Source organism: Miniopterus natalensis, chromosome 3, assembly GCF_054644295.1.
Source record: "Miniopterus natalensis isolate mMinNat1 chromosome 3, mMinNat1.hap1, whole genome shotgun sequence".
Lineage (NCBI taxonomy): Eukaryota > Metazoa > Chordata > Mammalia > Chiroptera > Miniopteridae > Miniopterus > Miniopterus natalensis.
In genome coordinates, this window is record NC_142083.1 from 97,954,183 (window position 1) to 97,964,896 (window position 10,714).

Below are 10,714 nucleotides of genomic sequence, written 5' to 3' on the forward strand. Positions count from 1 at the left end.
TTACATTGGTTTAATCTTGAAGTGTAATCTAATAAGGCTAAAAATGAAACATTTCAGGTCCTGTACCAAATAGGAAAATACTCAAAGGCTTTTGGGATCCTTTGACTGATTTATATCAGTAAGAGAACTTATTTTAAAAAAAATACCTTTGGTTTTTTTTTTATCTTCACCCAAAGATATCTTTTCCATTGATTTTACAGAGAGAGAGAGAGAAACATCGACGTGAGAGAGACACATCGATTGGCTGCCTCCCGCACGGGCCCCAACCAGGGCTGGGGACTGAGCCTGAAACCAAGGTACGTGCCCTTGGCTGGAATCAAGCCCAGACCCTTCGGTCTGCAGGCCAATGCTCTAACCACTCAGCCGAACCAGCTAGGGCTAAAAATACTTTTGGTACATTCTTTTTTTTAAAAAAAATTTTTTTTATTGATTTTAGAGAGAGATAAAGGGAGAGGGATAGGTAGGAACATTGACGAGAGGGAGACATCAATCTGCTGCCTCCTGCGCGCCCCCCACTGGGGATTGACCCTGCAACCTGGGCATGTGCCCTGACCTGGAATCCAGCTGGGGCCTCTTTGTTCATGGGTCAACGCTCAACCGCTGAGCCACACCGGCCAGCAAAGAGAACTTACTTTCTGAGGTAGTAAAAGAAATGCGTTCATTGCCAATTACAATTCCAAGCTCCTGTCAGCCAACCCTGTCGGGGAGGCCACAAAGCATCACTCTCTTTTGTAGCTTTACTGTCATCAGTAATTACCTTCACTTCTTCCATTACGCTCTTATGTACACACGCCTCTGTGCTGATCATGACATCATTTTTTGTAGTTGCTGTTGTTGGCATATCTAAGCTTTCCTGCGGGGAGTGGAAAAAATTCAATCGATAACAGCAAAAACTGCGTCCGGCCGAAGCTCAAACCCCAAAAGCTTGTGTCCACACTGCCCTGTGCCTTCCACATAGTAGGGCAGGTGGAAGTCACTGGCTATTGTCATTTTTGTTCCCTGATAAGCACTTTTTTACATTGTTTTGGGGAAGGAAGATGTAAGTCCTTTGGAAAGACTTTACACTGGCTCCAGATAAGGGGCGTGGGAAAAGGCGGAGGGGGCAGCTCTAGGAGAGCGCACAGTCCGTAAGGACGAAATAGTTCCTGCTCCTGATCGGTTCCAGGCGAGAGTCTGAGAGTTTGTGCAGATTCGGGACGCGGTGGTGGCCAGTGGAGGCCGCAGATGCCTGGAGCTTGAGTCGAAGCCCCAACACGCTCGGACGCAGCCGTCTCCTGCGCGTCGGCCGCAGCTATTACCTGGCTGGGTAATGATTCTCGCCCCTTTCTCTTACCCTCTGGCAGCTGTCATTTAATTTAGGACGTCTCAGAATTTTTCTCTTGTCACAGATATTTCTCCTGTAGCTCATTTAGAATTTTTCTGAATGCTAAACATGTAAATGAGAGTGTGTGAAAAGGAGGGATGTAGGTAACAGAAACCCTTTCAGGCTATCCTAATAAATAATAGGTGCATTATTATAAGGATATTGGGAATGCCTCATTGAATCCCAAGAGCTCCCAAAGGACTAGAACTGCATGTGCTGGACTTCTAGACCTATACTGTCCACGACAGAGGTCACTAGCCACATGTGGCTACTAAGACTACAATGAAAATTAAACAGAATTTAAAATTCAGTTCCTTAGTCTCACTAACCACATTTCTTTTTTTTTAAATATATCTTTACTGACTTCAGGGAGAGGAAAAGAGAGGGAGAGAGAGATAGAAACATCAATGATGAAAACGTCATTGATCAGCTGCAGCCCGCAACCCGGGCATGTGCCCTGATTGGGAATTGAACCCTGATCGCCTGGATCCCAGGTCGATGCTCAACCGCTGAGCCACACCCGGCCGGGCACTAACCACATTTCAAATGCTCAGATCCACATGTGGCTAGTGGCTACCATGCCGGAGAGTACAGATATAGAATATTTCTATCACCGCAGAAAGTCCTGGTGTTGGGTAGCCACTATTTAGATTATTTGTCCAGTTTACAATAACCATTCCTCCTATCTGCTCCCCTGATCCACAAGAATAGGGCCTTAGCTGCTATTAGATAAAATTTAAAAATTGTTTGCCCCTGTTTAAAAATCTTTTGTGACTGCTCAAGACTCTTATACATAATAACAGTTTCTTTAAAAATTAATTTTAGCGTGGCCGGCAGGGCACAGCGGTTGAGCGTCGATCTATGATTCAGGAGATCTCGATTCGATTCCTGGTCAGGGCACATGCCCGGGTTGTGGGCTCGATCCCCAGTCAGGGGCATGCAGGAGGCAGCCGATCAGTGATCAGTGACTCTCATCAGTGATGTTTCTCTCTCCCTCTCTCCCTTCCTCTCTCTGAAATCAATAAAAACATACATACATATATAGATATAGATATAGATATAGATATAGATATAGATAGATATAGATATAGATATAGATATAGATATAGATATAGATATAGATATAGATGATATAGATATAGACATACATAGGGAAAGGAAGAGAGAGAGAAAGGGCCATTGATGTGTGAGAGAAACATCGGTCAGTTGCCTCCCATATGTGCCAGAACAAGAATGGAGCCTGCAACCTGGGCATGTGCCCAGGCAGGGAATCAAACCCGCCACTTTTCGGTGCACAGGACAATGGTCCAACCAAGTGAGCCACCCAGCCAGGGCGGCTCTTATACATCATGAGCCAAATTCCTCACTAGGGCCTAAGATGCCCCAAGAAACAGGTTACTGACTGCTTTTTCCAGTCTCGTATCATCAATTATTTTTAAAATAAATTTATTTATTTATTTATTTATTTATTTATTTATTTATTTATTTATTTATTTATTTTAAGCCTTACCCGAGGATATTTTTGTTTGTTTTTGTTAATCCTCACTTGAGGATTTTTTTTCATTGATTTTTAGAGAAAGTGAAAGGGAGGGAAAGGTAGGGGAGAGAGAGAGAGAGAAACGTCACTGTGAGAGAGGCATGTCGATTGGTGGCCTCCCTCACCCGCCCTGACTATGGCCGGGGCTCTAACTGCAACCCAGGTACCTACGTACGTGCCCTGGACTGGAAATCGAACCCATGACCCTTCAGTGCACGAGCCGATGTTCCAACCACTGAGACACCGCCCAGGGCTATTTATTTATTGAGGATATGTTTTTCATTGATTCTAGAGAGAGAGGAAGGGAGAGGGAGAGAGAAAAGAAACATTGATGTGAGAGAGAAACATCAATCAGTTACACCCAGTAACCTAGGTATGTGCCTTGACTGGGAATCGAACTTGTGACCCTTTGGTGCACAGGACAATGTTCTGACCCACTGAGTGACACTGGCCAGGGCAACTAGCAGTTATTTTGAAGGACACAACTTTAGCTCCCTGGCCAGTTCCTGGTCCAGGACAATTGATTCAAGCCGGGCCAGTCAGCTAGGAGGAAGGGTGGTCTGCTAGTGACTCTGACTGGCCCTGCCCTCTGAAGGACTGGTATTTCTTATAGTTACCTGCAGAGGGCCACCCACTTTGTATCTTGGTTTTGGAACTGGGTTGGATTCCTTGATAGCTGACCTTTCCTATAAATGGTCTTAAATTTCTGATCACTAAAGGCCGCTGTCTTGGTTAGGTTAGGTTAGTCTAGGGTATGACAGGCCAGCTTGTACCTAGCCCCCATCAGGTCATAGAAAAACTATGTGGCTTTCCGATCCCTTTTTGCTGGGGACCATTCTGCTGAGGGCTACATCTTAGGAACTATGAATACAGCTAGGGACCTCCAATTGATTTCTACCTTGCTTTTAGGTTGATTTTTATAATAGACCAGAGTTTAGTAGCTTTAATTCTAGGTGAGGGGTTAGCAAATTAAGCCTCCCAGGGCCAAAACCAGCCATCTGCCTGTTTTTTTTTAAATCCTCACTGGAAAATATATTTTTTCCATTGCTTTTTCAGAGAGAGTAGAAGGAATAGAGAGAGAGAGAGAAACACTACTGTGAGAGAGACACATCGATTGGTTGCCTCCCACATGAGCCCTGACGGGGGCTGGGGATCAAGGCTGCAGCTGAGGTATGTGCCCTTAGTCAGAACTGAACCCAGGACCCTTCAGTCCATAGGCCAATACTCTAACCAGTGAGACAAACTGGCTAGGCCAGCCTGTTTTTGTAAATAAAGTTTTATTGGAACACAGTCACTCCCATTCATTTACGAATTGTCTATGGCTGCTTTTGTGCTATCAAGGCAGAGTTGAGTACTTGCAACAGAGATCTTCATAAAACCTAAAACCTTTATTATCTGCCCTTTACAGAAAAAGTTTAATGACCCTTTTTCTAGATGGTCAAACTGTGGACCAAATTTCCATTTAAAACTATTCTGAAAAGCTAAAATTTGATCATTCTAAAGATGATCAGTGAATAAAAAAAGATCATCAAAGTTTAAAAAAGAACCCTGGCCGGGTGGCTCAGTTGACTGAGTGTCACCCTGTGCACTGAAAGGCTGCAGGTTCAATTCCCGGTCAGGACACGTGCCAAGGTTGTGGGCTCGATCCCAGGCAGGGGGCATGCAGGAGGCTGCCGATCTATGTTCTGCTTGCACACTGATGTTTCTCTCTCCCTCTCCTTTCCTCTCTCTCTAAAAATAATAATAAATAAATAAAAGCCTAAAAACAAAAAAGGCTGAATGTACTTGACAGGCAACTTCTTCCGTACTTGTTATAGTAGAAATTCACTGTGAGAGATGCTGAGGGGGAGAAGTCAAGAGAGTTTTGAGTATTAGGAAGGGGTTTTCATGGTAATATGCTTATTAATAATTAAAAACTAACCCTTTGGCCCGGCAGGGCATGGCTCAGCGGTTGAACATCGGCCTAGGATCCAGGAGATTGTGGTTCGATTCCCTGTTAGGGCACATGCCCAGGTTGCGGGCTCGATCCCCAGTTGGGGGCTTGCAGGAGGCAGCCGATCAATGACTCTCTCATCATTGATGTTTCTCTCTCTCTCTCTCCCTCTCCCTCTCCCTTCCTCTCTCTGAAATCAATAAAGATATATTTAAACAAACAAACAAACAAACAAACAACTAACCCTTTGGATAGAATGGAATGAATTGATCGGTCTGACCCAGTTGGTTAAGATAAGTCCCATTGCTTATTGCTCAGGAAGAAGTTAGGTCTAAAAAGGGTCTGACCTCCAGGAGTCACTCAAAGTCCACATCTGTTTATTAGCTTCAGCTGGTTAGAACTAGTTGCGGTGAAATACAACATTCAGTTCTGGTATCTCTTAGGCATGTGTTGCTTTAAAGGGAAATCTCCCTTTAAAGTATGTTTTGTGCCTATTTTAATAAACTATTTGTGGTCACCGGTGTGAGAGCAGACCAAACCGACAGTGAGAGGGAAAGGCTGGAAGCTGTTCTCCTGCTGTGTCTTGCTAACTAGGCCCCAATTTTCTTCAGCCCTTGGGTGGGCAGCAGTGTGTTGATGGCCGTAGGTCCCCCAATCCCTGCCCAGGGAGTGTGAGTGGTGGGTCTGAGCCTCTTGGGTTAACACTGCTTCTCTTTAGCAGCACTTGGTCAAATGCTGACCTAGGGCAAGTCTGCTGGGGCTTCTAAGAAAGACATTTTCCCCCTATTAAAAAGACAAATCTCTTGGAAGAGAAAGGATCATTGTCACACCGGCAGGACCGCACTCCCTGGCCCCCTTGTGGTAAGGGGGAGCCCTGTGGCGAGCTCTGGTTGGGAGCTGGGAGTGGGAATGACATGTACAGCTAGCAGGCCAAAGCTCTCATTCCGACGCGTCTAGCGCTTGCTTTTCCCCTTCGCCTACCAGCCACGTCCCAGCCTGGCCTGAGAATAAGTGATGCAGAGCGAGCCCTCAGTCAGCCCTCAGCGGACGTGAAGTCCAAGGAAGAAGTAAACCACGCGAGTTAAGTAAACCTACTGAGTAAACGCAGTAAACCTACTGAGATTCTGGGGTGGTTTTTTACCACAGCGTGACAATCTAGCTCAGCAGTTCTCAAAGTGAGGTCTGGGGACCTCTGTGGGTTCCCAAACCCTTTGAGAGGATCTGCGGTGTTAAAACTATTTTCATAATAATTCTAAGAGGGGCCTTTTTCATTTTCTGGAGTTTTCCGGAGACGACCGAGCATGTGATAGTTATTGCTCTGATGGTTAATGAAATGTGTGCTTGCATGTTAAAAAAAATTAGCAGTTTTAATTTGAATATGATAACTATAAGTAGGTGTAACCTGCCTAAAGGACAGCTGTTCTGGGTTTATTTCTTCCTCCTTCCTCCCTTTCTTTTTTCTTAAATCCTCACTGGAGGATATATATATATATATATTTTCCCATAGAAAGAGTGGAAGGGAGAGAGAGAGAGAGAAACATCGATTGGTTGCCCGGACTGAGGGGCCAGGGATCGAGCCTGAAACTGAGCTACATGCCCTTGGCCGGAATTGAACCCAAGACCCTTCAGCCTAAAGGCCGACTCGCTAACCACTGAGAAAAACCGCCTAGGGCTCCTTTCCTTCTTTTCATACATATATATGTTTCCTTCAAATATTTGTTTTATGATGTGTACAGTTGTCCTTCCTTATCTTCAGGGATACATTCCAAGACTCCCAGTGGATGCCTGAACCCTCAGATAGTATGGAACCCTGTGTATACTATGTTTTTTCCTATACATTCATATTTGTGATAAAGTTTAACTTATAAATCAGGCACAGTAAGAGATGAACAACAATAACAACAAAATAGACCAGTTATGACAATATACTGTAATAAAGGTCATGTGAATGTGCCGTCTCCTGTGATAGCAGACAGCTACCGAGGAACTAAAAGGCGAGGCTCGCCTGTAGCTCGGAGAGCCTGACGGAGGGATGACACCCCCTGGGCAGGGCGGGGCTGGGTGCTGGAGAAGGCCTGAGATTTCATCACCTACTCGGAATGGCTTGCAACTTAAAACATATGAACTGTTTATTTTTGGAAGCTTCTAGCTAATATTTTCAGACTACTGTTTTTTGGTTTTTTTTTGGCAGTATCTTTTTTTTAATTTAATTTAATTTTATTTTTATTTTTTAATTGTATTATTGTTTAAAATATTACAGATGTCCCTTTTTCTCCCCAATGACCCGTTCCACCCCAGACTACTGTTGATTGCAGTAACAAACGGCAGAAAGCAAAACTGTGGGTAAGAGGGGATGACTGTGTTATCACACAAAAGTATATTGTTTTCTTTTTTTCCTTTTTATTGAACTTACTGGGGTGACATTGGTTAATAAAATTCTATAGGTTTCAAGTGTACATTTCTATGATACATCATCTGTGTGTTGTACTGTGTGCCCACCACTGCAAGTCAAGTCTCTTTTAATCACCGTTCACCCCCCTTGACTCTCTTCTACCTCCCCCCACCCTCACCCCCCTTTCCCTCTGGTTATCACCAAACTGTCTGTGTGATGAGTTGCTTTTTTCTTAATCTCTTCACCTTTCCACCCAGCCCCGCAATCCCCCTCCTCTCTGACCCCTGTCAATCTGTTCTCTGTCTCTGAGTCTGTTTCTATTTTGTTTTTTCATTTATTTTGTTCATTAGATTCCACGTACGAGTGAGATCATATGGTACTTGTCTTTCTCTAACTGGCTTATTTCACTGAGCATAATGCTTTCCAGGCCCATCTATGCTGTCCCAGCGGGTAAGATTTTCTTTTCTTTTTCTTTTTTATTGCCGAGCAGTATTCCATGGTGCAAATGTGCCACAGCTTTTTAATCCACTCATCTACAGACACTTGGGCTCCTTCCAGATCTTGGCTGTTGTAAATAATACTGCATCGAACATAGGAGTGTGTATATTCTTTCAAATTAGTGTTTTGGGTTTCTTCAGATATATTCCAAGAAGTGGGACTGCTGAATCGTAAGGTTGCTCCATTTTTAATCTTTTGAGGCACCTCCATACGGTTTTGCACAGTGGCTGCCCCAGTCTGCACTCCCCCCAGCAGTGCACCAGGTCCCCTTTCCCCACAGCCTCGCCAGCACCTGTAGTTGGTTGATTATGGATGGTGCCATTCTGACAGGTGTGTGGTGACACCTCATTGTGGCTTTAATTTGCGTTGCTCTGATGATCAGTGAGATGTTGAGTGTCTTTTCATATGTCTCTTGGTCTTCCGTATGTCTTCTTTGGCCAAGGCCCGTATCTCGGTTGCAGGCTTGGCCCTGGTTGGGGGCGAGCGCAGGAGGCAACCAGTCGATGTGTCTTACTGACATCGATGTCGTGTGTGTGTGTGTGTGTGTGTGTGTGTGTGTGTGTGTGTCCCCGTCTCTCCTGCTCCTTCCACTCTCTGTGAAAAGCAATTGAAAAAATGTCCTCTGGTGAGGATTAAAAAAAGAAAAGAAAAAGTAGCAAATAACGATTATGTTCAGCAGAGCTATGTTGTTTCCCCCTGTGGACTAAAATAAACTATGCCTGTATCTTCAATTTTAGACTCAGTGGTAGTTAGGTTTTTGGGTGATGGGATGGTGTGTTTCTTTTCCTACCACAGAGAAGAGGCACATCTAAAAAAATCACAAAATCCAAGCTTTATTATGCCAAGTTTTTCATGCTTGTTAATTAATCAATCAATCAATCAATCAATCAATCAATTAATTAACTTTAATATTTAAATCCTCACCTGAGGATATTTTTTCCATTGCTTTTTAGAGAGAGTGAAAGGGGGACAGAGAGGGAGAGAAATATTGATGTGAGAGAGACACACCGATCGGTTGCCTCCCACTGGAGCCCTGATGGGGACCAGGGATCGAGTCTGCTACCGAGTATGTGCCTTTGGCCAGAATCGAACCCGGGACCCTTCCACCCACAGGCCGACACTCTGGCCACTGACCCAAACCAGCTAGGGCAATGCTTGTTATTTTTTAAAGGAAAACATTTTTTTTTTTTCACGTAAAAGTTCTTACTTTGTTAAATCTCTCGTGAAAAATCTGCGCAATCATGGCTGATAAAGTCACTGAAGAATGCCTACTTCTGTTTCCCAGTCTCCAGCTGGGTCTCCGCAGCGCCAACACTGGCCTTAGCAGTCCCCTGACTGTCTTCATTCTGAACTTACGCTCCCTTCTCCGTTTTCTCGAGGTCTTTTTCGTCTCATGTAGGCCATGTCTTGCAAGTCTATGTTTGGGTTCGTTTTTCTTTGCGGAATCCAAGTAACCATAAATCATGCCAAAGCCAGTCGTCTTGAAGCCACTTCAAGATGGGTTCTGTGGTCTTATACATTTGAGCTAGTTTTTTCCGAATTTCTGTCTTAGGCACTGTTGCCTCCCAGGGTGAAGGAAGTCAATGACCATTTGTTTCCATTGAACTGCCTATTGGTCATGGACTCCTGGTCCATACAGTTCTCGTATCATTTACGATGGGAGCTGATTTTCAAGCAGCCAGGGAGGAAAAGCTAAAGCAAAACTTTCCTAAGTGATTTCATATGAAGCTTTCACTAGAGAAAGGGGTTGCTAAATTCTCTGGTTTCTAATCACTAAGAGTCAAGAAGAGACTTAGGGCAAAATTAAGAAAAAAACCCACCTGTTTAGTTAGAAACAAAAAAGTCCATCATGGAAATTAAAAGAGATGCCCTTGCAGATGTGTGTGTGTGTGTGTGTGTCTGTCTGTCTGCGTATTCTTAGTGCGTGTAGCCTGGCCAGGCTCATTGTGCTGACCCACCAGATTTTGAAGACTTAGTATGAAAAAAGTAGTATAAAATATCTCACTGATTCATTTAACTTTTTAACTTTAATTTTTATTTTTGTGAGTTTATTTAAGCCAAGCTGTCGACAATTGTTGGGAAGCACAATCTCAACAGAGGTAATGCTCTGGAGAATGGCAGTTTTGTGCCTTATTTTATCCATTACAATCAAAAGAGGGAGATGTAGGTGGGCTACGTGAAACCATTGGTGCTAGATTAGGGAGGCGGGAGAAAGCAAAGCGGGGAAACCTGGGATTGGATAAAAAGTAAAAAGATAGACATATACTTCTTTTAAATAGGTGAGTACAGGATAGTTAACAGTCAACAGTCAACAAGATAACAATAACAATGAGAGGATTTGTGGTCTCTGCCCAGGTGCATTGAGGGCCCAGAAAAAGGGGAAATTACTTTGTTTTGCAAAGGCATGTGTGTTAGTCAGGTGTGTCATCTCAGATGCAAAAGAAAAACTTTAGTTAAAGTGAAAATTAACCTTTGTTAGGGAAAAATACTGCCTTAGGGTGTGACTACCAACCATAAACTGCTTATATTAAAAAGTTTTCATTTCAGAATATCCTTTGTGGTTAGTTTAGGTCTCTGAGTTTGCAAGGCCGCCATGCAGGCCTTCTCTGGGCTTTTCAGGTTTAGTATGTGGCCCCTTTTGGCCACACGTCCCGCTTTCGGTCATAAACCAACCCAAAGGATGCACTCATGGCCAACATTTTGGTTGGATAACAGTGTCCCACGGTGCTAGGAAGGCTTATTTCTGGGAAATCTCAGGGTCAGCGTTTGTCTTGCTGAACAGGGTGGACCACTGGGGATGGGGCAAGACCATAACCTTACATGGCATTCAAGGTCGAATTATTATTTTTCAAAGTAAAAGGCAGGTAGATGGGAGGCAGTCAGATCCTATATGTCTTTGTTAAAAATACTCTAAATCATCGCTGATTTTTGAGCTACCATGATCTGAGTCTTTTTATTGCTTTCCTTAAGTTTTGTCTTTTTGCATCTAGT

The 10,714-nt window shown here is 43.8% G+C and overlaps 1 pseudogene; it reads right to left on the minus strand.

Annotated features, from left to right (window-relative positions):
* LOC107540815 (protein mago nashi homolog 2-like) lies at positions 1-990 on the minus strand (annotated as a pseudogene).
* Between the last annotated feature and the right edge of the window lie 9,724 nt (positions 991-10,714).